This window comes from Alosa alosa, chromosome 11 (genome assembly GCF_017589495.1).
Source record: "Alosa alosa isolate M-15738 ecotype Scorff River chromosome 11, AALO_Geno_1.1, whole genome shotgun sequence".
NCBI lineage: Eukaryota > Metazoa > Chordata > Actinopteri > Clupeiformes > Clupeidae > Alosa > Alosa alosa.
In genome coordinates, this window is record NC_063199.1 from 3,380,320 (window position 1) to 3,407,521 (window position 27,202).

The 27,202-nt window shown below is 41.8% G+C and overlaps 2 long non-coding RNA genes across 2 annotated transcripts; both read right to left on the reverse strand.

The window, feature by feature from the left end:
- Positions 1–5,545: 5,545 nt before the first annotated feature.
- On the reverse strand, positions 5,546–6,690 carry LOC125303875. The gene is made up of 3 exons (XR_007195129.1): positions 6,467–6,690; positions 5,851–5,910; positions 5,546–5,636 (listed from the first exon to the last, which is right to left on the reverse strand). It is a non-coding gene; the product is annotated as an uncharacterized LOC125303875 (long non-coding RNA).
- An 8,026-nt stretch (positions 6,691–14,716) lies between these two features.
- On the reverse strand, positions 14,717–18,285 carry LOC125302951. Its single transcript, XR_007194989.1, has 4 exons — positions 18,254–18,285; positions 15,247–15,420; positions 14,991–15,151; positions 14,717–14,826 (listed from the first exon to the last, which is right to left on the reverse strand). It is a non-coding gene; the product is annotated as an uncharacterized LOC125302951 (long non-coding RNA).
- Positions 18,286–27,202: the final 8,917 nt, after the last annotated feature.

Here is a 27,202-nt window from a genome sequence, read left to right on the forward strand (position 1 = left end):
CTGTACATCAGGCCCTGCATGATGTAGAAGTAAGGCTCTCCTGCGTTGTAAAGTTGCAGCAGGTGTATCTCTATTGACTAAAAGTCCTTTGCCGTCGGCAAAAAGTTCAAATGAATTTAGCCATCGAGTCCACCGTCGACCTAATGTAGCCGGGTCTTTGAAGCACTCAAACATTGGGATACTCACTTTATCCATATTAAAATTCACATTTTCTCCCGTGCTTGTGCTCGCCCACTTCTCGTCGCCAATGTTATATTTTATGTTGTACTATTAAACTGAATAACCGAGAATTAAATCTCGGACACCGGTTCCAACTGCTTGTCGTTTTACTCCCAATTCCAAAGGCAACTGTAACATTAAACAGGTTCCCCAATTACATTTCATAACATAAAGTTCCTCTTAAAGAGATAGCTATTCAGTACATGACACCGGTGTACTGGTGCAGCTTAGCAAGTGGCTAAGTAAGTCCAAAGTCAGTCAGTTGCCTGTAAGGTTGCAGGGGCCAGGGGACCAAGTGCAGTTACTACGATGAGGAGTAGAGTCAAGCCAGAAGAACTAAGTTCAGCAAGGATGGAGGGAGCGTGGTGTTCAAGAGGATGGAGGGATCATGATGTTCGTGAGGATGGAGGGAGCATGGTGTTCGTGAGGATGGAGGGAGTATGGTGTTCGTGAGGATGGAGGGAGCGTGGTGTTCGTGAGGATGGAGGGAGCGTGGTGTTCGTGAGGATGGAGGGAGCATGGTGTTCGTGAGGATGGAGGGAGTATGGTGTTTGTGAGTCGGACTGCTTGAGTTCAGCGAAGATGGAGGGAGCATGGTGTTTGTGAGTCAGACTGCTAGAGGGAAGAAGCTGTTGCTCATTCTGCATGATCTGCAGGTGATGCTGTGGAGAGTTCTCCAAGATGGAAGGGAAGTAACAGACCATTGGAGGTGTCCTCTACAAAGACATTGTGTCTGTGAGGTGATGTATCCTGCAAGCAGGAGAGAGAGGTGCCGATTACCTTTTCCGCTGTTCGCACAACCCTTTGGAACATCCTGCTGTCAGAGGCACAGCAGTCCCATACCCCACAGTGATGCTTGTGGTCAAGACGCTCTCTATGGTGCTCTTCTTATGGTTCTCTGCCTCTTGGGGCAGTCGTGGCCTACTGGTTAGGGCTTCGGGCCTGTAACCGGAGGGTTGCCGGTTCAATCCTCGACCAGTAGGAACGGCTGAAGTGCCTTTGAGCACCCCTCACTGCTCCCCAAGCGCCACTGTAGCAGGCAGCTCACTGTGTCGGGATTAGTGTGTGCTTCACTTCACTGCGTGCTATTTTTTCACGTATATCCCGAAAGGTACTTTGCTACGAATGTGTTTCGTACGTTGTTCGTTGGTCAGAGTGGTCTGGAGCACTCTTAGAACTGTCTTAGCTGCACCTTACCAATGTTTGGCTCGCGGCCTAGTCGCCGCCACTGTAGCCTACAGCAATCTTTAAAAATCTCTGTTGTGCATGCAACTCATATGGTACAATATCACTGTTTTGGTTCACCATTTATGTAAGTAGGCTAATTAAGAAAATAGTTTCTGGAAATGTTTGCACACAAATAATAAAATAGGCATGCATTTGAAAATAATTTAAATACTATTATTCAAATAAGTTCTTGATATGGAGTGATGAAGGATGACATGGGTAAAGGTGTTAGGGGGTTATAGCTGGTCATGCTATGACAGATTGCGGATCACTTCCCCCTACAGACCTAGTGAAAATGTTGTTAATTAAGGGTAGATAATTTAATTTCTACTTTTTATCATTGTATGCGATTCATCCATGTTGAAGTAGCGTGCAATTTGAGCAATGTTGTTTTTTTGTGCAAAGAATGCAGTCTTTCATAACGCTGTCATGTCTCCGCGTGAAGTGAAAAATCGATTTCTTAGCAATCGATGTCAACCAATTCAGCACCTTCAGGGTGGACAGTGCCTTGTACATCGGACGTAATAATAATAATAATAACTAGACTGCATTTCCGGCGGGAACTGCGAAAGTGTGCTTGCCCTGGTCCGGTCACCAACGTGAGCAGACAGTGACATACGCTATGCTGAACCTGGCTTGATCCAAGCATTGTAACAGTGCCTTTCAGTGTTGGAGCAGTAGCAATACCTCAAAAGCTCTATTCAACTATTGCCTTGCGGGGTGAATGCGGTTCGTTGGATTTTACCTGTGGCCTGCCTTCGAATTTAGCTTCTATGACTAAAATCAAATCAATAAAATAAAACAACAGCAGTGATTGGCTGCAAAAATAAATAATGTCACACATCTTGCACCTCTCAAACTGGGCTATCAGGTAACCTAGAGAAAAAAATGAAATTATGAAATATGACTAAGGCATTAAAATGCTGCTTGTTTGTCAGGATACTTTTTCACTGATTTATTTTAATATATTCCATCCCCTAATTCTGTTTTACTGGTTTATTTGACAAATAATCTATATGGATTTGCTCTATAAAGACCTTATGTCTGTTTGGGATTGTTTTGAGAGCCTATTGATGTATCTCAGAATAAAGGAATGTCCACAACATTAGTGATGTTTTTTGCGTGTGTGTGAATGTATTTTACTTAACTGATTGAATGTAGCTGGATACTCATGAACGCATGTCTCTAATAGCCACAATAGGAGTAATTTTAGCAACACCGTATTTTGTGTGGCCCATAACGACCCAGTGGATCATGAAAATGTGCCAAAATTCACATTCCTTGCTTGTTGTTGGTACATTAATCCCACTCAGATTGCCACTTATCTGTGATGTAAGAGTCTCCTAGCTAGCTAGCTTCTAGCCACACAAGAAATGAATGATGTTAAATCTCCACTTAGCATTCTAATAACAGAAGGGGCACATTTATGTGGATCACTACAACATGACTCATTATGTCTGTAACTCTATAAAACACTTACTTTCATAAAGGAAGCACACCATCCAGCACAAACACATGAAAACCGATATTTTAGGTACTTGGCCACAAACTCAAAACGTGTCTCTCTGAAGCTCTGTTCTAGAATATTTGCCCTGAAGTCTGTTCCAGTTGCTAGGCAACATCAAATAAACAAAATGAGAGTCTTTTCAAGGTATTAAAAGTGTAATGCGACATTTAATGGATGTGTGTGGTTTGCAATTAGAATAAACAAGAAATAACATTTCCAATAATTTCCCATGAAATTACATAATATTTGCACCTTCCTTACTTGTGAAGCTCACACCGTATTTCAAGTACACTAGTGAAATGTAATACAACGTTGCCACCTAGCGTTCAGATGTAGGCTATTTAACATTAACGTGACATTGCTTGCTTATTCTTTCGTCAACTCCATGCTTTTAGGAAAACAATCTTTTATCATAGTTCCCTCTTCAATGAGCGATTACCAGCTCGTTTTTGTAACAGAAATAGCTGTTTATTGTCCCTAGGTTTACAGAAACACCTATTCATATTAATACGTAGCCTATTCACCATATTCACACGGCGGCCATCTTTCTATGACGTCATGCTCAGGGTGGGAATCCTCTGGGGAAGTCCAAACAAATAGCTCAAAAACTATCAGCTGTCTGGTGTTTGTGATTAGCCCAATTATGGCAAGATGGTCCAAAAACGTAACCTATCTACCAGCCTTGACATGCCAAGAAATGGAAACATGGACAGATGAACAGGTCAGCACCCCTAAATGAATTAAGAAAAAAAGGATACACAGCAACTGGATTGAACGTTATATCCACGATGTTAAAGGTAAGAGGATATGGCTAACTGCTAACTTAATACCACTTTATTTATTAACTGGGTTGCACCGATAAACCTGTATTAAGGCACGGCCTTGTCTGTCATTTCTCCTCAGAACAACTCAGGCTTGTATTTAAACCAGCCTGATTTTAGTTGCCAGTGAGACCGTTTCACGTGGATATACTATTTAATTTTGAGCTCTAGGTAACGTAAGTGTTATCATTAGCCTTAAACTGCCGACAGAGATGTAAACTTCTTGTGTCACAGTGGAATACTCCGTTAGCCGGTCAGGCTGTCTTACTAACCAAACTAGGTTATAGTTTATGTTTTTTTTGTGCAACCCACGTCGTAGCTTAATTTATCTCCCTATTTATTCTTTCATTTTATTGGCTTATTTTCGCGGAGATTTAACAAAGGCGAAGTTGTCTACTAATGCAAGTTATGTTCTGCTTTCAGTCAGGGTTGAGGAGGGTGGGACTAATGCCAATATCGTCAGGGTCAGGGCGAAGGCATCCCAGTATGTTTAAAAATGAGCCAGCTTACAGGGTACAGGCTAATGATGTCAAATTAGCACACTATATATTTTTTCCCTAGACGAATTTAACACTTTGTGTGGTCTGAGCAACAGGCTTTGCATAAAGACTTAGCCATAAACAAGTTTTATATATATATATATTTTTTTTTTTTTTTTTTTTTTCAGGTTGAATTGATCAGCGGATTCAACAAACCAGCTGTGCCAGTGAAGCAGGTCTCGGGCACTGCTCACACCTTGTTGGCCTCCTGTATACTCTTGCTCATACAAATCAGTCCCCCTAACCAAATGTAAAACCTCCTTACCCCAAACTTGGCACATCCCTTCTTGAGAATTAGGCCTAGGGCCCAAACCTGTCACTCTTAAAAAAATTAACAAGGTCAAATCCAACAAGACCTACAGTTGTCACAGTTGAGTAAAAGAAGATTATGGCCATGGCCTACTTGAAATCAAATGCCCAAACCAAGAGAGTCAAACTGCTCATACCTGAGAACAGTGGATAGAACCTTTTCCTTCAAGCATGGCCATGAATATCACTCACAAGTCATGGGACAGATGGCTCTTACAGGAGCAAAATGGTTTATTTTTTTGTAATGTGCCAGGAGGATTACTATCTGGAGAGAGTGCACTTTGATGCTGTCTCATTAAGTGCCCCATTGTTATGTACATAAACTATCATTAAAAATGTATTTCTTCATCTGTAGCTACTGTATTCACCTTATTGATGTCCATGTTGTAAGCTAATGTAGCATCAACATTTTTAAAGCCAAAGTTTAAATGCATTACAAGTAAAATAACTACATTGTGTTGCTTTAGAATCTATTCAGTTTATTTAATTTCCAGTTAAGAATGTGAAATGTCATGACTGACATAACTCCATGCCTAAAAGATGCAAAAAACATGCCCTCTGCCATTGGCTGAAGGGACAAGAACAATGATCTGTGTCTCATAGTCCTATTAAAAATAATATAATAAGTATAGAATAGAAGAAAACAGAAAATAGACGCCTTTTATTTTTACTGTACAATACAGAGATCAGCACAATGTTAATGCACAAGGAAAATAAATTGCTGTATGAGTCTTTTGTGTACAAAGTATTGCTAATACTGTAGAAAGTACTATAGTAACAACACTGTAGAAAAAGACTTCATGTTTCATAATTATTCACCTGAAATCCAGTGTAGAATGTCAAGAACTATGAATCATTTTTGCTTCAAGTTGAAACAGGATGCCTTGAGGATGGTATTCTCCCGCGTAAGGTGGGCTTATCTCCTTCGTGCTGCTTCTAGCTGCTCTTCCAGTGACCGAGAGTTCAGCATAGTCATGGTCAGAGTGGGGTGCTGGCTTAACAACTTGGTCTGCACTATAGGAGACAATGACATCAAAAACGTTAAGTTCCAACTGCATGTGTATCACTTAAGTTGTATAGTATACCATGTAACCTACTACAGTGAATTTGTTTCATTAATGGAGATTACATGTTATACCCTGCTGCTACACATAGCCTAGGTCTTATGCAGCAGCTGTGTGATATTTTGCAAGATGGATATAGGCAATATACTTTATACGTGTATTACCCAGTGTCAACTCCAGCCAGGTCTACACTTGCATCTTCTGTCTCTCCAGCAGGTTCATTGCTGTGTATGTAATAATAAAACATTAGTTCTTGCAAAACTGAATGAATCAACTCTTTGTAACAGACCTAGGCTAAACATGACATTAGGAGACGTGTGAAACCATTTTCACTAACTGACCTCTCTCCCTCTAATTCGCATTGGTCTTTTATGAGTCGTTTTTGTCCAAGCGAACAGGACACTTCCTGGCAGGAGGCACGTTTTTCCAGCCTCATCATGGTGCACAAAACACTGCTCAGTGAAATGTTTGGCACAAACTTGTGTTGGACGTAACGTTAATCTCCACGAACAACAAACAGCCTGCCCGTTAGCTGCAGTTAGCCTACGTACACAGTGACCAGGGCTTTCCCTGAAGTCAGCAAAAGACAAGCTTACTGCTTGAGACGTGGCATTTCTATCAAGGCATCATCGTAACGTTACCATACATAAATAAAACGACATCATGTTTGCGTTTGATCTAACAAGTAGCATGATAACGTTACACAATGGCTATCTTTATAACTAACATTAGCCTGAGGTTAAGCTAACCGGTTGGCTAGCTAGATAATTATGCACTTACCTGGAAAAATGTACCGATGTCTCTTCTAATTTTTGAAATCCACTCTCTCTTCAATCTGGTGTCTGTCAGGAACCGGTGGAACGAACGTGTTTTGTCTTTTTCCCGTCTTTTGTAGTAGGAATTACACCCAGGCACACAGCAGACATATTCGTGACTGATACAATCCACAACATCCATACACAACTGTACAGAACTCGAACTTCCCACCCTGAGCATGACGACAAAACAAGATGGCCGCCGTGTGAATATGCTGAATGGAGTGCTGCCAAGGGGGCAGGCGAATTCCCGGAAGTAGAAGAATCGACGTAGGCTGGAGGGACCACCTCTCTGCTAACTCCCATAGAAGTCCATTCATTCTAGGATTTTTTTTAAATACCATAACTTCATATAACATATATCCTGTGCCGATATTGTAGCTTCTGTGTAATCTACATAAACACTACAAAGGCAAAACAGACTCCATTACCTCGTCCGTAACGTTGGTTATCCGTAAGAAGAATAGTTAGCTTGTTCGGTTGGAGGGAAGCTAGCTTTGACGTAATCTCTCTTTCGCGCCGTAGGGAGATAACCGTATTGTTTGGATAAGAAGCTCAGTCCACCTTACTGTCTATGACGGTAACTCATAAGCAAAACCCATAGATATATCTATGAGCAAAACCTAGCATACACGACCGTATGTTAAGGTAAAGCATTACACAGAGGCACACTAATAATAATAACAAAAGTAAACCTAATTTTTTTTTAAAAACGGCACTAATCATTTCAGAGGTTTTCGATGGATTGACCGTAGGTCGGAAAAGTGGAAAGAAGATTATCTTCAAGGCTATAACTTTTTTGTTTTGTTTTAGCATGACTGTTTTTGAAGATGATCATGTATGGTAGCTTCAACATTAACACGACTTGGTGAGAATGATAATACATAAATAAATGTTTAACTTTGATGACTTTGAAGGCGAAGGAAGTGTGAGAAGAATTTCTGTGTATCTATCATATGAGTTACAAGATTCAGTTCGATGGCTAACGTCCACGGTTAAGTGTGAGTCTGCGCAGTACTGGGGGGACCAACTGAAAAATCGTTCTATTTGACTCAGTGCCCTCCCATTGAAAACGACGGAGTCTGTTGGTCCATTTCTTTTACTGTCTATGAGTGCTGCCGACCACTGTTCATTACGGCCCAGAATGCCTTGCATGTCTTTATCAAAATAACACAGTAAAACCTAAATGCCCGTAAACATATGCATGTGCATACTTGTAACATTTTTAATAATACTCTCCCATCATGATATTTACAATATTGAAAAATTTAATTTGAATACCGTCAATGTGAAAACAACTCTATTATATAAGCTATATATAGCTACTGTTCTCCTTGCTATTTTAGTTCATAAGTCCATACTTTCCCATGGCAGAGCAAGGATTTCATGATTGGCAAGGCTGCCCAGAGACATTGTGCATACTTGGAAGGCATTGTGATTGCAGTGCAACTGCAAATGTGAAAAGTAATAGTTACCAAATATGAATGGGTAGTTTGCCAAATGATGGAAACTTTTGGAATGTTTTCTAGGGCTTTCTTGTTTTCTTTTTTTTTTTTAGCTTATGCACCCTCACATTGGAGTCCCGAGTTCAAATACAAAATTTGGTATCGATATGTGACAGTGTTCCTGAGATATGGACGACTTCCTGTTTCGGAGCTTCGCCGCCGATTTTGTTTGGCTGTGACGGGCAAACGTTTTCGAAATTTCAAATATCCTTCTAACTTTTGTGAGGCTTGGTCCAAGGATAATGTACGTCATGTTTCGTTCGGACCAAATTTGTGACCTGTGAAAATTTAGTTTCGCTTTCTGTTCAATCCAATATGGCGGACGAACAACACGCCCACCTGACGTCATCTTCGCGAGCAACTTACACCGGTACTCACCAGACGTTTTAAAGTTGGAACCGTGTCTCTGTCTCAAAGCCCTAGGCGCTAGAGCTGACAAAAAATTAGGGAGATGGGAAAAATAAAACTTAAGAAGAACAATAAGTGTGCTGCTTTGCAAGCACACTTAATAATAATACATTTTATGTAAAGTGCCTTTCAAGTCACCCAAGGACACTGTACAATAAGACAAAAGGATATAGACATAAGAGTAGCATAAAAACATCAAACAGAGACAGTATACAAGAGAACATAGACATAAAAGCAACATATACAGGGACAGTACAAGTAGACAGTACACTTAGTAAAACACACTATACATTCAGCAGGAGACAGACATTGCCAACAAAAGTAGAAAAAAATAAAATAAAACAGTAATAGAAGAGCGGGTGAGATGGAGGAGGCATGGTTATGAGTAGGAAGGAAAAGCAAGAGTGAAGAGGTGAGTTTTTAAGTGTAAGTATATATACTCTTTTGATCCCGTGAGGGAAATTTGGTCTCTGCATTTATCCCAATCCGTGAATCAGCAAAACACTCAGCACACACTAATCCCGGCGCAGTGAGCTGCCTGCAACAACAGTGGCGCTCGGGGAGCATTGAGGGGTTAGGTGCCTTGCTCAAGGGCACTCCAGCCATTCCTACTGGTCAGGGTTCGAACCGGCAACCCTCCGATTACAAGTCCGAAGTGCTAACCATTAGGCCACGGTTGCCCTGTAACATGGAGATTTTAACATGGATTTAAAGGTGGACAGGGAAGTGCTTTGACGTAGTGCAAGTGGGAGGGAGTTCCAGAGTTTGGGGCCAGCCACGCGGATAGGAGGTGGGCATCAGTGGAGTGTAAGGTGCGGGTTGGTTGGTAAGGGGTCAGGAGGCTTGAAAGATAAGAGGGTGCAAGATTATGTTGTGCTTTGAAGATAAGAAGAATGATTTTGAATTGAATACGGTATTGTACAGGGAGCCAGTGTGATGGAGGATGGGAGTGATATGTTGTCAGGGCCTGGTATGGATGAGAACTCTTGCAGCGGAATTTTGTATGTATTGTAGCCTGTCTAATCTCTTTGCTGAGACACCAAAGAGCAGGGCATTTCAGTAGTCAAATCTGGAGGGTATATGAAAGCATGAATGAGAGTCTCAGCAGTGGTGGGGTTAAGGGACGGGCGGAGTCCCGAGCTTTTTGTAAGAAGACTAGGTAAGGTTTACCTTTGGTCAGGGTGCGAGTTAGGGGGAAGCAGGGGGAGCCATGGCTCCCCTAGTGGCCACCTGAGCTCCCCTGGAAACATGCATGTGAAATTGTGGAAATTGTGTATAAAATATTGATATGATTGCCAAATCAATTATATTTTGGCCATGGATTTCCCTAAAATGTGTAAAATAAGAGAAATAAAATTGTATTTTGAGTTCATGATTCATGAAAAAAGTGCCTGCTTGCACGTTAGAGGCGCGATACGTGGAAGCGCTGCCCACAGCTCCACCCACTAACCACTCACACAAGCTCGTTCAGTTAGCTGCACTGTCGTCGAAAATAATGTCGAAAAGAAAAACAAGCAACATGTAAGTTGTTGAGTAATTCTAAGTTGATTCAATTAAAAGTCAAAAGACACATCATTGGTGGTCGGGGTCCATGGATTATTTACTATCAAGTTCATTGAAGTTTGCGTAGCCCATTGATGATCCAACGGGGTGTTTCATGTAAATAATTTAAACATATTATGTAGGCCTATTATCAGGGGCGTGCAGAGACCTTTGAAGAGGCAGGGGCTCAAATTTAAAAAAAGGGCATATGGAACAAAATTTTCAGAAAACGTGTTAACTTTATTTAAAACGTAATTTTGATTACAACCCAATAGGCAACATACAAATTATATCAAAACCATTTCTATTCCCTAGCCTATAAAGCTTTAATCATCTGAACCTGAGCTGGGCATTTGGTATTTCAATAATGATGGTGGGACAGGCTGTTTTATGGTTTAGCAATTTGCAAAGTATTCTAATGTACTGATAAACATTTTATAAATGTTCATATTTATTCATTATGTATCAAGAAGAATGGGTGTAAATAGCAGAGAGAGCTGTAACACATTTTTTTCATTTCTCTCCTTGGTTCTGAAAATTCAATAGAAGTGCATGTACTGTAGGCCTACTGTAGCCAGGGCACAGACAGATAGGTCTTTTCAGTTTTCATTAGGCTATTGTCTACACAGAGATCATAGGCTATAAGGCTACATCTTATTGATTAAATTCAAAGCTAATTTTAATAGCCTAGAAATCTAGACGCACCCTAGCGGCAGCAAATATGTTATTGTCTAGTCTGGCTTGTCAGGCTATAATTTTAATGTTTATCACAGTGAACAACCACCATTAGCAAGCTGGTGTCTTGAAGATTCACGTGCTGTGCGTGTGGCCACTGAGTGAAATTACACAATGTAGCCTACTGTAAACAGAGAACGACGTGTGGAGTTGGGTTAGTTAAACAACTACAGTAGCTTATGTCGTCGGCTTATGACGATTTAGAAAATGTTTGCCTACTCTGTTTTATTAACTTGGTCTACTAACCTAAGCTACTATAACATAGAAACCTAAACAGAATATGTTATGAACGTTCAGCCTTAGATTTTCCCAAATGTCTCCTGCAGCACTGCCTGCATGCACCTTCTGAGAGTTCACTGAATGTATGACGTCACGGATTGGTGGCCGCAAGGCATTTCAATTAACACAGAAAATTGTTATTTTTGTAAATTTCTAATTTCAGCGAATATTCAAGTTGGCGAATTATTCATTTAGCGAATATTCAGGTTGGAACTAGCGGAAGTATTACACATTTTGAAAAGTAAAAAACGGGTCTTGTCAAAAGGGCACTTGGACATCAAAGGGGCAAAAGGGCAGGTGCTAGAGCCCCTGTAGCCCCCCTTCTCTGCACGTGCCTGCCTATTATGTTTCATGTAAGCAAACATAGACCTATGGCACCACCCATGTGCAACGGATTTTCTCTTTATAATAGGCATATGCTGTTGCTATTAATGACAGGATCAGCATTTAAACTTTGCCCCCCTCCAAAAAAAAAATCGCCTGTAAGCCTACCCGCCCCGCCCCCCGGCTCCCCCGGAGACCGTGGTATAACTCGCACACTGCCTTTGGAGTCTTCATAGCTTGCTAAGTGAACGTTAACGGGAAACCGGCCCCAGATACAGATACCAATCTGTCTTTTTCTCTCTTAACAGCTTAAAGGAACCATATGTAAGATTGTGGCAAAAACTGGTACTGCAATCACTTTCAAATTACTTTAGAGCGGTGTATCCCTTCCCCCTCACCGCTGACTTGAGGTTGCCAACCCAGATGCCGAAACACTACTGACTTTGTGATTAGTAGATAGGTGGAGGGTGGCGCATCAGGCCAAAACGCAACATCAACATCAGTTGAGGGCTGCAACTTCACTTTTTAAATGACAATATCCTGGCCGGACTACTGTTGTCAGTGATATAAGTATTGGACATTAACATGATTTCTTAATGTCTAGTGACATATCAGGGCCATTTTATGATTAATTGAAATACATTTCTTACATACGGTCCCTTTAATTCTCAAAAAGAATTTCAAGTTTTTGCCTGAAATTGCACTGTGCCTATTTACAAGGGCATTGTTCCCACCTCTTCTGGGGCCTACCATCAAATGTTGGCCCTCTATAGAAAGCTGAGAACCTCTAGTTTTCGTAGGAAACAGTCACAATAAATGTGTGATGTACTCACAAAAAGTTACAGAGGCTAGAATATAGTTTTTTCTTTCTGCCGGATTACAAGCATCTCTGAACTGACCACATTTCAGCCCTCTAGGTCTCTTGATATCCCTTAGAAACACAACTGAGCCCTAGCACCAGGTCTTCTGAAGTTGTGTGCAAAAGCAGATCAATATAGAATGAAAATATGAGTGCTTTAGACTATTATTTGCCAAGGTATGTCCATGCGTTTTGTAAAATGCCTATGGATACTCCCCATAGGACTTTTTATTATCCAAAATGCATACTGACAATCAAATGCTTACTGCACATGAACCCCTTTGTGTAGAAGCATAATCCTGGTCTCAAATGAAAGGTAACACTTTGAGGTTTTATGCTTGTATTTGGATTATACTTCAGGGGTTCTGATATGGAATGACTACACTAAATATGGAATGATTACAAAAATGTCTCTATTTTTGCATTTACTTTGTTGGTTCAATGAGTGTGTATAAGATAGACTATACATCTGTACAACTAATATTGGATAACACAACATGAAGATTCAATTTCTATGGATTCTTGTGAATATTTCAGTACCCAATATGTTGCATCTACTTATTGTGCTGCAGCTACACTGCAGCCAGAAGTCAGGGTAGCACCAAAAGCGGAAGGGGGGGGGGGGGGCATTTTGGATCAAATTTAATTGAGACATAATAAGATTCATCTGAGTGTAAAGCACTATACAGATTGTACATGAAAAAAGTTGTCATTTTTGGATTCCCAAGAGTCAAAGCTTTGAAATGGTGTATAACATTACTATGCTACATAGCAATATGGTGCATACAATTGGTTTAGAATGTTGGGGGGAGGGGGGTAACCGTCCTGCCGGCGGGACACTGAAAGTTATTTAAAAGAGCTATGTGTGGATATTTTTGTGAAAGGTGACTTGGAAATAGCAACAGAATGTAAAACATAACAGTTAGTATGTAATGTGAAAAATGCTCTGTGTTATAAATGCTCTCCCAGATATTGCATGATTGCCAGCCAGAGACAGGCCAATACCACTCTGTACCTCTGCTGCTGTAATAAAATGCAAGATAATGGAAGAATGACGGTGGTGCGTTCAAGATAACTTGAATCCTACAGAATTCCATACATAGACCAATTCAAACATGTTCCTGTGCAGTACAGTGGCACAACTAAAATGCAAAGTCATATAAAACATAAGCAGGTCACAAAGAATAATATCAAAAGAAAACTTTGTACATAAAAAGTATAGCTACTAGACTGAACGGACCTTGAGGTCCTTGAGGCCCTCACAATTAAAACATTTTGCCTCATCGATATCTTTAACAGCTCCTGCTGATTCAACATTTTATACAGTCTCCCAACATTTTTAATGTGATTGTAAGTATAACTAAGAACTTCAATGCCCCCTAAACCTTACAAGACTTTTGAGTGGTGCATTTCAGCGACCTTCAATAACCCTAAATAATAACAGAAAAAAAGTATAACAATAAACATACCATGAATTTCCACAGGGAAATGAAAGGCAACCACAACAGCAGGGATACATAGAGCAAATCAGATAAATCACAGAAGACATCCTAAAAGGTCTTCCTAATAGAAAAACAATATATATATATATATATACATACAGTATATACACAAATGATTAGGAAATAAATCCCGACAGGGAAAAACAGGAACTTGACGCACCACCGGAGGTCTTGCTTCGCCCTGAAGGGACTTATTTTCCGATAATGACCGGCGTCCCATTATCCCACTTATTACACGGCTACTTGCCTAAACAAAAAAATAAACTCCACATGATATGACTCTTTACATTTATTTGTCACCGTTTCATCATGGCTTTTGCTGAGAAACAAATAGTTTGCAACACACGCTGAACTTGAATCAAACATTATTTAGAACACAGCTGATCAACCGTCTGCTTTCATTTTTGAACGAAGATCCTTTGCAAGAAGTGACCAGACTACTTGCGGAGTCATATGAAAGACTTAAATCAGAAACACAAAACCCATTGCCGTTGACAGCGGTAATTACATGAAAATAATTTACTGTAGAACGTTGGGAGATCCCATTCAAGTCAATGGAGCGTTCTACTAGCATTGCGAAGGGCCGTATAATAAATCATAAAAATAACAGTTTATTACCATTGTTATAGCCACAATTCTTTAGAAAAGGTAAGTTTACACATTTTGTTGTTGACAATATATCTTATTTACATTTCAACATTTTATTAACTATATTACAGTAATAGTACACACTAACTAACTTCAGTTAATGATTGAATACATGCTGCTTAATTAGATTTAGTTAAGTCAATCGTATACAGCAGTAGGGTAGATATGAATATTCATTGAATTATTGCTTAAATAATCCATGTCCAATTCCTTCAGGTGCTTCTATTTGGTATAGGGAGTTGTGCTGTAAATTAGTGAATAGTAAATCAATAAAATACATAAGATAAATAAATGCAGGTAGATTCATGTTGTCTGTATGGCAGTGTATGTGGAAATAGCAGTTACTTACTCTAGTTTAATCAGTTTGCTTTCTGGATGATGCTGGGCGTCGGTGAGCAGTTCTATGCCTTTGTCTCCAGGCTTATTCCTGCTCACATCCAGTTCTCTCAGGTAGGAGGGATTAGATGTCAGTGCTGCCGCCAAAGCCCTGAAACCCTTCTCTGTTATATGGCAGTGTGACAGCCTGCAAGGATGGACATGTACTGTATATCAGCGCCTTTAAGTGTACAGATTCTGGGTTTAACTTACCTTTGCTAAAACAAAGAACATAAAAGGGACATCTATGGTCTTTATTTTATAAAATTTATTATGAAACATTTTTATTATGTCAAAGGGAGATCACCTTACCTTAGTGTATCCAAATGACATGTGTCTTCTAAACCTTTAGAAAGTTGCTGTACACCTGCATCCTGCAGTTTGTTGAGGCTCAAGTCCAATGTTTGCAGATTAGAATTGGAGCGCAGTACCAGATATTCACAACTCTCTTCACCAAGCTGACACCAACTAGCCTGGTAGAAAATGCACAGACTATGTATGTGCTGAATTTTATCAACAAGGTTGTATTTATTTCCAAAAGGAACCCAGTTTAGATTGATTGTCTTACCTAAGTTCCTCCAGTTTACAGAATTGGTCCTGGATTGCACGTTAAAGCTCCCTGACAGCGGCTACCTGAGATGAGTTTTTGGAGAGATCCAGCTCTCTGAGGTGTGTGGGATTAGACCTTGGGGCATGTCCAAGGTTGGCAAAATCCACATGTGAAACAGAGCAGTCTGACAACCTATGGGAAACATGCATTAAGAAATAATTGACAAAAAGATCTCCTTGGCAGGGGTAAAGATGTTTCAGGAAAAATATCTGCACACTCTCTTCTTTGCTCCCAATGTGATTTAATATAGGTATGTTTCGACCAGTCAGGTCTTCATCAGGTATGTCCTGAAAAATGTTTTCACCCATGGTTATTTTTTTGTCGTTGGTTTGTTAGCAGAATTAGAAAAACACTACTGTCCCAGTTTTCATGAAACTTGGTGGAAAGGTTTAGTACCAGACAAGGAATAACCCAAGTACATCCCACTCACTGGTGCCTGCATGACTTCAGTTTTGCTTTTGCTAACGTTGCGAGACGTTCACAAAGCTCCTGCATAATTTTTACCATCACAATGTTGTGAGTCTGAACTACACTTTATCCTCATTTTTATGAGGATTAGACCTAAATCTAAATTTAAGTAAGCTGAGAAATGGAAGCACTTGGCTTCATAAGATGTCGCGTGCGATCGGGAACGCACTGACCAGCGGGCGGTGTGGCGTAAAACAACGGGAGATCGCGGGACAACGGCGGTAACGGCAGCCGGTGCATCAGGCCGGATTTGAACCTGCGATGCAATTCTTAATGTGCTACAGCACAGCGCCGTCTTCTCCCCGTGTGCCAGGGAGGCGCTGCTTAACGCCATGCTCTGTATTAAATAAATTATTAGAGTCTCGTGACGCCGGCAATTGCGTGTAGGTCAAAGTCCGCCGCTCGGCGGGGTTCTCCTATTTGGTAAAATTGATTTTTATTCCTCTGACTGTTGCAATTGATATCAATGATTAATATGAATGCCCTCAGTAAAAAAGCACAACAAACAGAAAGCAAACAGTTACAAACAGTCAGGCACTTGGCTTCATAAGATGTCGCGTGCAATCGGGAACGCACTGACCAGCGGGCGGCGGGGCGTAAAACTACGGGAGATCGCGGGACACGGCGGCCGGTGCATCAGGCCGAATTCGAACCGGCAATTCTTAATGTGCTACAGCACGATGCACGATGGAGGATTACTCATGAAAGGTGAGAGACTCATAATACCTGAAAGCATGAGACCTGATATCTTGCAGAGACTTCACCAGGGACATTAAGCTATCAACAAATGCCTAGCTAGAGCGAGAGAATCAGTCTGGTGGCCAGGCATCACGTCTGCTGTGAAGCAGATGTTTGAGAGATGTGAGATTTGCGCACGGGAAGCTCACACAGCAGTCGAGCCTCTGCTCACTACCGACCTCCCAAACAGACCATGGCAGAGAGTCGCAGCAGATCTTTTCCAATGGCAGAATGGGAACTATTTAGTCATGATAAACTACTTTTCTCGCTTTATCAAAGTTTGCAACCTACCCAACAGCACATCTGCAAAACAGACTATTGCAAGAATTAAAGCTGTGTTTGCTAGGTATGGATGCCCAGAAGTGCTTGTCACGGACAATGGTCCACAATTTTCCTGTCACAAATTCGCTCTGTTTGCGAGAGATTATGACTTCATGCACGTGACTGCCCCCGTTATCCCCAGAGCAATGGGGAGGCTGAACGGGCCGTCAGAACCGTGAACTCCCTTTTGGAGAAAGAAGGTGATTTCCACAAGGCTCTGTTGGCCTACAGGGCCACCCCATTGGCACATGAGAGCTCCCCAGCACAACTACTGATGGGGAGGAGAATCAGAACATCAGTCCCAGTGTCACCGGAGCAGTTACAACCACAGTGGCCTGATCTCAAGAGATTGAGAGAAAAGAACACTGCCTTGAAACTGCAGCAGCAACAAACGTTCAACCGGAGACACCGCACTCAAACCCTGCCACCTCTTCAGCCCGGACAGCAGGTGTGGATCAGACCCACACGCACCAGAGGGACAGTTATGGGGCCTGCACCTACACCGCGCTCACACGAGGTGGAAACCCCAGAAGGAGGACGGATGTGGCGCAACCGTTCGCACCTCAGAGAGGTACCAGTACCTCCAACATCAGGTGATGGGACAATGACTAGGTCAGGGAGACTGACCAGGGCTCCTGAGAGACTGGACCTTTGAACAGTATACACACATGCACACCACGGTGGACAAAAAAGAAAAACAATAAGACATGTTAAAAAGAAGAAAAAGTCACTATTTTCCTGTTTGAAAATTGAAATGTTTATTAGAAAAGACATGTTCTGGTTATTGAAAACTAAAGGTTTACGTAATAGCCACAGTGAAATGGAATGTCTTCTGTTAGCCTCTCAGTTTATTTACTTATGAATATATTACAATGATTTCAAGTTCTGCCAAAACAATTAAATGTTCATCTTAAAGGGGGAGATGTAATGGCATGATATGACCACTTGGTGGCACTCTGAAGAGTTGCCGTTGGAATGTAGAACAAGTGAAGAAATATAATAAATGTTATCTAGTTGCATCCTGATCGTTGTGTCCTTGAATGTAGAGTATAAAGGAACAATACAATAGCCAGCCTCACAAGATTTTAATAATGTCTATAATACAGAGCACTGCACTGAGCGCGCTGCTCAGCGCAGTGGCACTAATGAGAAGACGGTGCTGTTAAGAAATGTGCCAGTAGCATCGACGGTTCGAATCCGCCGTGACACTGTCTGGTAGGTTAGCGCGTTAGCGAGTGCAGGCCTCCACGCGAAATCTTATGAAGCTTTCTGTTTGCTTTCTGTTTGCTGTGCTTTTTTACTGAGGGCATTCATATTAATCAATTGAAATTCTGGGGCAATTAGACATTTGTAGTGAAGAACAGTAATGGATGAAATATAAATATGATAGACTTAAAGGAACACGCCACCCAATGTCAGTAGTAATATATGTTCTTACCTTAACTTTCACGAGTTGAGTCATACCTCTCCCGTGTCGGTACATGCACTCAAACGCTCTGGTGCGCGGCTGGACTGTGTTAGCAAGTTGCTATGCTAGCGGGCTTTGCCGTAACTAACCGTATAAGTAATCAAAAACATCCACGTTTTCCCGACTTAAATACAGTTGCACGAGTAGTTGATAGAAATGTCTACGGCCACGCAACATGAAACGTGGTGATTTTCCAAGCGAATAAACAGGAGAACTACAATGTGTGGCGCAATAGCACTTGGGAGTACTTCGACCTAGCGTAGTAGTATTGTTAACACCTAATTGTAGATCCTATCCACCACAGAGTTTAGAATCCATGCTGGATCGACCCTCAGCTTCTCCCTCCCCTCTGAGCAAGAGAGAGGCACACACACTAGAGATGCGCTGATGGGCTATTATTTCAACCATAACTGCATAGCAAAACTTATCATCCATCAGCCATCCATCAGCACCAAAGTTTTTTGACCAATTTTCAAAACCGCACCCGCCCACCATCCGCTGGTTGTTTTAATGTAGGCTATATGGGTGATGCAGCGCTGCTGACGTGAGGCTGGAAAGCCCTTGCCTGTTCTAGAAAGACTGATCCCATGCAGCAAATATATTAAAAGGCTAAAGTCGTACATTGGCTATGTTGTAGCCTATCCCCAGAATATCAGCAGCAAACTCAGTCTCTGTCTCGCAAAACAGTCTCCAAATAAAACGCACATCGGCCTGTTGCCTATTCTGCCAGCTTGTGACAATATATCGTCCAAAATGCTTGATTGCATTGCATTCTCCACATTTTTAGCTAAATTTTCATGTACCACATCAGCATTTTTGTTCAGTGAATCTTTTGTAAATTGCTTTACAATAGCTGGCTGACTGCCTGGGTTATTTTGTTTCGATATTAGCCTATATATAAGTAATTGTAGCCTACCATTCAGGGAATAGGCATTTAAAAGAGAGACAGAGAGTGATATGACTCAGAAATGACGCTGCATCACCCATATAGCCTACATTAAAACAACCAGCGGATGGTGGGCGGGTGCGGTTTTGAAAATTGGTCAAAAAACTTTGGTGCTGATGGATGATAAGTTTGGCTATGCAGTTATGGTTGAAATAATAGCCCATCAGCGCATCGCTAGTGTGTGTGCCTCTCCCTCGCTCAGAGGGGAGGGAGAGGCTGAGGGTCGATCCAGCATGGATTCTAAACTCTGTGGTGGATAGGACCTACAATTAGGTGTTAACAATACTACTACGCTAGGTCGAAGTACTCCCAAGTGCTATTGCGCCACACATTGTAGTTCTCCTGTTTATTCGCTTGGAAAATCGCCACGTTTCATGTTCCGTGGCTGTTATTCAAGAACAAAATGACTCATATAGGAATATAGGTGATCTAGAAAAAAAGGCCTAAGTGGTCCAACTTTATTGGCCTATATCTCTGAAATGGAACAACATATCAAAATATAGCTTTTGTGTGGCTTGGTCTAAACATTGTGAGAATTTTGGTGAAGATTTGAATATTTTTGAAGAGTGTGAAACTTTTAATGATGTTTGGCTTTTCCATGAAATTGTGGCAAAAGTAAACATTTTTAGACCATAAGACCAGGGCCAAAAAGATGCATCTGAGTTTAGAGATTAATATTATGAAAGAATGTTGAGTCTAGGTCAATATGATAAGGAGAAATAAGCATAATTAACTTTTTTTTACCAATAGCGCCACCTTTGGGTGCAGTACCCCAAATTTTGGGTTATGGCTAGAGAGGGGTACTGGTAACCATACCTGAAAATTTCAAGAGTTTTGGAGTTACGGTTTAGGCTGCAGTGTGACTTTTACAGAATTTTGGCAAAAAATGAACGGTACAGAAACAATAGCTGCGCTGCTTGGACCCCTAATAATCCTTTCAAAAACAATAGGGCCTTGCGCCCTTCAGTGCTCGGGCCCAAATAATAATCCTTACAAAAACAATAGGGCCTTGCGCCCTTCGGTGCTCGGGCCCTAATTATGGAATAGATATGGAAACCTGGGTCGAATTCACCGTTGTATTCTCATGCTCAAATTGCAGGATCAATGGCCCCATCTGCTGCTAAATAAGAGACTCATTGATTTATTCTGTTTTTCTTCACCCTGCCCTGTATCCTATGTCACTTCCCTTTCAGTTCAAATATATTTGTATCATTGAGCCATACAGCATAGGCTACTTCCTACGATGTAGGCTATCAATGGTTCCCTTAAATGTGGTGCTGTTGAATTATTATGCAAGTAATCTTAACAGATATTTGTGTAGATAGAATGAAAAAATCACCATTGTTTCTTATGTTTATTTTGTGTACTCTCCAAATCCCCTTGGTTTTAAAAATTGTTATCTAAAAGGATTATCATGTTTCCTTTGCATAATGCTGTAAAAAACTTTGTTTTCTTTATACTGCAACAGTGTCTGTCAACAAGTTTCAGTACAAACAGTATGGCACATATCCACATGCAAGGATTTTTCATTAGAAAGTACTTACATGTAAGACTATAGGGATGTACTCAATGCTGCCCGCTCAAACTACTACTCATCACTCATAACCTCCTCTATGTCCAGGTCAAAAACCCTATTCAGGACTGTGGACAAACTCCTAAAAAACCCCTCTCACTGCCTGTCCTAAGACCCCTGAGCAGTGCCAGGCCTTCTTACACTTCTTTGATGATAAAATTAGCCAAATCTACCACTCCTTCAACCCCAATGCTCTCTCTCTTCTTCTCCTCCTTCTCTGGGCCCTCAGCTCTCTCATTTCACCAGCTACTGACTCCCTCACCATCACTGACATCATTACTAACCTAGCGTTCATGGGCTTCGGAAAAACCTTTTTCCCAGTGAAAACATCATCATTCCGCATCATTCACGTCACGTAATGCAGTGTTTTTCAACCTTTTTTGTGCCACAGCACACTTTTGACACTTAAAATGTCCCACAGCACACTAACATCCTGTTTGAAGAAAAAATAAACATACCATAGCCTAAAATTTCAAATAATACACAGATATGGCCTTATTATGGCTTCTATGCAAGACCTGCTCAATAAAACAAGCGCCCTCTGTTTCATTTGTAGGTGATCTAATTTCATTCTATGTTTCATTTGTAGGTGTATCTAATTTAATTGTTGTTATGAACTGGATATGTGATGATTCTGTGAATACTGGATATAGGGCCCCAGTTGTACAATGCCTGCATACCACAAATAGTGCAATCATACAATCAATGAGGGCATGTGGTTATAAATTCTTTGATGCAACAGTTGCTTTTCTGGACCAGTGAGTGACATTTGGGTAATTTTCTGCGGCACACCTGATGATCTCTCACAGCACACTAGTGTGCCCCGGCACACTGGTTGAAAAACACTGACGTAATTTGTGAGTCAGAGGTCGGAAACTGGGGCTAGATTTTGCCAAGGGACTGTCCGTTATTTATAAACGGGGCCACCGGAGGAAAATAGGGGAGGGTCATGTCTTTTTATTCTTTGTTGAGGGGAGGGTCACCTAACTTTTTTTTGTCTAGGAGGGGGGGTCACCCATCTTTTGTATTAATGAAAACAGCAAAAAATCAAAGTGGCTTGTTTGATTGTTGATTTCTGTCGCCATATAACGTTCTCTTTCGTTCCATAGCTCTGTCAACATTGAACAATGAAAATAAGGGAGATTTCCGGGATTTCTCACGCAAAATACGGAAAATGTCAACATTCGTCCCCATTAACGTTGGAAGGGTTGGAGCAACAAAGTAGCCTATTTTATTTACGCCTAACATCCATTTGGTCAACTTTATCCAGCCCTAAAAAAGCAAAATTTAACTTTGGTTTACTTGTAGTTTACCGTGCAGCCTAACTTTAAACAGTGTGCATGCTTAACATAAAGCATACTTGTGCTTCATTCATCCACACATCCAGCTCCTAACGTTTTGACAAGCATTTCTACCAATTGACCTTGTTCCTGCCCATCTCTAGCTTTACTGTCTCCATCCTTTCTGTTATTGTTGTTTGCAAAAAAAATATATAGTAGGCCCTATTTATTGGTAACCAGCAACAAGTGCAATTTGTTAATTGCTGTCATTCTCTCTCCTGCCAACAAAAATGTGTTACGTTCCAAGTAGCAGTGCGTAATTCTGAAGTTGAACAAATACATTGGTCATATAAATAGCCAGTTTATGGTCTACAGTGTAGAGTTGGTAAGTTATGGTAGGCCAACTTGGAGTGAATATACAGGGGGAATTCTTTGTCTACTCGTAGCTGAGTAGCCTGGCAGTTGCGCACGTAGACATAGCCTACGGCCGAACACTGCAAGCGCCAATAAATCGTGCTCTCACGACAACCACGTCGTTAACTTAAATAGGCCTAGGTTAACATCACTCTGAGTTCGCATTCAAGCAAGCAAAACGATTATTTGAATACATCTGTTTCACTGGAAGGGCAAGGGGTAACAACAGGACAACACAGAGACAGGCCAGAATGCAGGACTAATGTTATGAGAGTATTAGGCCTGCAGTAATATGGGATATTATACGGGAAAATATTAAAACGGCAAGACAGCAGGGAAAAGTTAAAATGATAAACCCGGAAAAAGTTGGCATGTTAGGTATTTTTCGGTCCCTGTGATTATTTGTGAAATTGTGCAAACGACCTTTTCAAGTCATTTGAGAAGGAGCAAGTTCCCAAATTGACGCTCGTCTGAGAAATTGAGTTTTGGATAATGTTCAGCTTCGGCAGCTTTACACTGAGGAAGCCTAGAGACGAGTCCAAAGCAACAAGTTCATGTGTTGAATTTGTTATTACCCAGTGTGCTTTGTTGAATGGTCTCAATGTTTTATTGTTTTATTTCATGTGAATACTTACTATAGGAGTAACTTATTTCAAGTAGGCTAATGCAGTTGCAGGAAGTGTGCATTTAGTTTCCATGCTTATTGTGTTTCCACAACAATGTTAGTGAGTAGTAGCCTAGAAATCTAGATGCACCCTAGCAGCGGCAAATTAATTTGCTCAGCCTGTACGTCTAGTATCAAACCATAGGGATTTCTATTGGCTGACGACGTGGACTTCATCCAATCACAGCGCTCTATTTTGTTAGAGAGTCTTAAGGCGGGCTTAACAGGATAACGACAGTCCTGTGACGGTGAACAAGGAAGGTGGCTATGGCTAACGAAGAGGTCATTCCCAACTGCCATGAATGCACCATAAGTCCAACTCCTCATCGTGTCACCTTGACCCCCCCTCTACTTAAAGCCTGCTCCACATCCCTATCTGAACCCATTACATTGATTGTTAACACCTGCCTCAACTCTGGTGTGGTGCCTGCTGCCCTCAAGACTGCTGCAGTTACACCCATTCTCATAAAACCTGACTCCGACCCTACATAACTATTAAACTACCGCCCTATCTCCAACCTCCCCTTCCTGGCCAAGGTACTGGAAAGAGTGGTGGCCTCACAACTACACACCTTTCTTAACCACCACGACCTGTATGAGCTCTTTCAATCTGGCTTCCGCTCATGTCACAGTACAGAGACTGCCCTTCTACGCATAGTTAATGACCTCCTCCTGTCTGCTGACTCTGGTTCACTTAACATTCTCATCCTCCTTGACCTTAGTGCTGCTTTCGATACCATCAACCACAATGTTCTAAACTCCCGTCTGTCTGCTATTGGTGTTTCTGGCACAGCCCTCAACTGGTTTCAGTCATACCTCACCAACAGAAAGCAGTTTGTAACACTTGGTCCACATCAGTCCCCCAAGTCCTCTGTCACTCGTGGTGTCCCCCAGGGTTCTGTACTTGGGCCCCTTCTCTTTCTCATATACATCCTCCCTCTTGGCCAGATTATTCGCAGCCACGGTCTCAGGCCCTGTTTACACGACAACGCTCACAGGTAAAAAATGCGAAATATTTTATCAGATGTGCCTTTCGTTTAGACGGCGATGGCGTTTTGGGGGCTTAAAAAACGCAAAAAGGTGAAACCACCCTCCAGAGTGGAATTCTTAAAAACGCTCCACCGTCGCATTCCCGTCTAAAGGGTAAAGACGCAAAAGTCTACTCACGTTGGCTCTTGTCGTGTACGCGTTTACGTCACAGTCCTGGAAAATAATGTAGCGCCGACGAGAAGTTAGGTGACAGGGAGGCCAAAACTCCCGGTAATTTATTTACTAAGGATGTTTATTATTTATCTAAGGATGTACAGGCTAGGACATGGGCAGCAGGAGGTGTCCACTTAAAACAACAAACTGATCACTGTGATAAATCACGGTTTCAATCACTCGTCATTCACATTCATCGACCAACAACGCAAAGCAACACTATCCTACTGACTCGTAGCCTGCACTTCTACTCTGACTAACCCCCTATTATATTCCCTTATCAATCATAACCTATCTGAACCCCTAAATATTCCCCCTGAACACCTTGCCTACCCCCAGTCAAAATACATCAGAACTCTTTGACACATTCTATGACACAGGAGGGAGAGGGAAACACAACTCTCTCAAGCACACACGCGCGAACTTGGTGGTGTTGTGTGGCAGTGCTTCCCACTACCACCTAGCTGCCTGGCATGCATACTACATCGGATTTCACACACTTTTGCGTCACCGTATACACGCAGATTTCTGTCAGAAAACGCTCGTCTAAACGCGGAATAAAAAGTGAGGACGCAACGCCACTTTTGCGTTTTCTCTATAGATCGTTTTCGTCTAAACGTAGCCTCAACTTCCACTGCTATGCAGATGACATCCAACTCTATCTTACCACTCCCTCTCCCTCTGACCCCCCACCATGTTCCCTCACTGACTGCCTCTCTGACTTAAAATTATGGATGCAAAACAATTTTCTCAAGCTCAACACAGACAAAACCGAAATTCTGCTGATTGGCCCTAAAAGCATCCTCACCAAATCTCCCCGTCTCACTCTCAACATTGATGGCTCATCTGTCTACTCTACCCCTGTTGTTAAAAACCTTGGCATTCAGCTTGACTCCACCCTTAGCTTTGATCCTCATATCAAATCACTCACTAAGATTGCTGTTTTTCACTTCCGTAACATTGCCCGCCTCCGACCCTTCCTCTTTGTTAGTGATGCAGACTTTTCGTTCACTCCTTCATTTATGTCCCGTCTAGATTACTGCAACTCTCTTTTCCTTGGTCTCCCCACTAAAACCCTTCAAAGACTACAATATATTCAAAACTCTGCAGGCAGGCTCCTCATCCATACCCATGGACGGATTATGAACTTTCGGGCCCCTGGGCCAAGATGCATTAAGGGCCCCCCACTAATTGTCGCATGTGTGTGTGTGTGTGTGTGTGGGGGTTAATTTGTTTGATTTAATTTGTTTCCTGTATTCTGGTGCATTTTGGGGATGGCCAATACTTTAATTCAATCAGATTCATAGCCTGTTGATATTGAGGCAATGACTCCATGCAAAGGCTTGGGCCCAAGGGCCCCCTGATGCCTTGGGCCCCTGGGCCTGGGCCCGGTAGGCCCGTGCAGTAATCCATCCCTGCCCATACCATGTGATCAGCACACATCATCCCCTATTCTCCATCAACTCCATTTGCTACCAGTTCCGTCCTGGATCAAATACAAAGTACTACTACTCACCTTCAAAGCCCTCCACAACCTTGCTCCCCCCTACATCTGTGACCTCCTGACCCCTTACACTCCTTCCCACTCACTCAGATCCTCTGACCAAAACCTCTTGGCTATCCCCCGCTCCAGACTCTCCACCCTGGGTGGCAGGTCCTTCAGTGCCTTGGCCCCCAAACTCTGGAACTCCCTCCCCCAACCTCTTTGTGCCTGTCCTTCTCTTCCTTTCTTCAAAGCACATCTCAAGACCTTTCTGTTTAATGATCACTTCTCCTCCACACCCAACACATAGCTCCATACAGATAACTCGTCTTTGTTGTATTGTTTTGTTTGTTTGTTATTGTGTTTCCCTGCCTTTGTCTGTGTTGTATTGTTTTGTTTGTTTTTTATTGTGTTTCATTGTCTTCCTACTATGTAAAGCGACCTTGGGTTTGAGAAAGGCGCTATATAAAATAAACATATTATTATTATTATTATTATTATTATTATTATTATTATTATTATTATTATTAAGACTCTCTGCAGAGTAAACTGTTTTATTGACATTGTGACAATGCAGTTTGACTATCTTGTTCAAGAACAATGGCGTAAGGACCTGTCATTCTGATTGCACTGACAGTTTCACTGGCATAATGCTTACCTTTTTAACCAATATACACTTGCACTATTTTTTGAGAAATGTTGTGCAAACATTAATGATGATTTGAGAAATGCGCCAAAGTGACTGAGAAAAACTGTATTAGTTTTATTATTTGTTATTGGCAAGGAAGTCTTATGTTTTGCTTTACATTATTCAAATGTCAAACAAACATCCAGCAATCAACATTTTATTAATGCAGATCATAATACTGATTGGCAATGCTGATTTCTCCCCTAAATTACAGTAGGTATACTTCCTTCTCCAACATCATCTTGAGGTGACACATTTTTACCAGCAGATGGCGGTGTTTATCCAGAAGTCTAGCTCAGCCAGGCGTCTCAGCAGGATCTGCATCCAATTCAGTGGGCAGAGAGGGGAAATTTACCCATTGCTCACGGACACAGATTGCAGGTGGTGGGGTGGGGTATGGGCTGGTGTTGTGCAGAGATCCCCTGCCTCTGCATATCCATCTCTCAATCTTTCCCTCCCTCCTCCCTCCATCCCAGTCCCAGCCGTCCCTGTGTGTCTGCGTGTCAGTCGGTCGGCAGGAGGTCTGGTTGCCAGTGGAGCCATAAACTCACACGTGTGTCCCTGCAGCCTCCTGCAGCTCCAGCCTGTTCCCCCTCACCTACACCCAGCCAGGGAGAATCACATTTCACACAGAGACACACTGAGACAGACAGACAGATAGACAGACA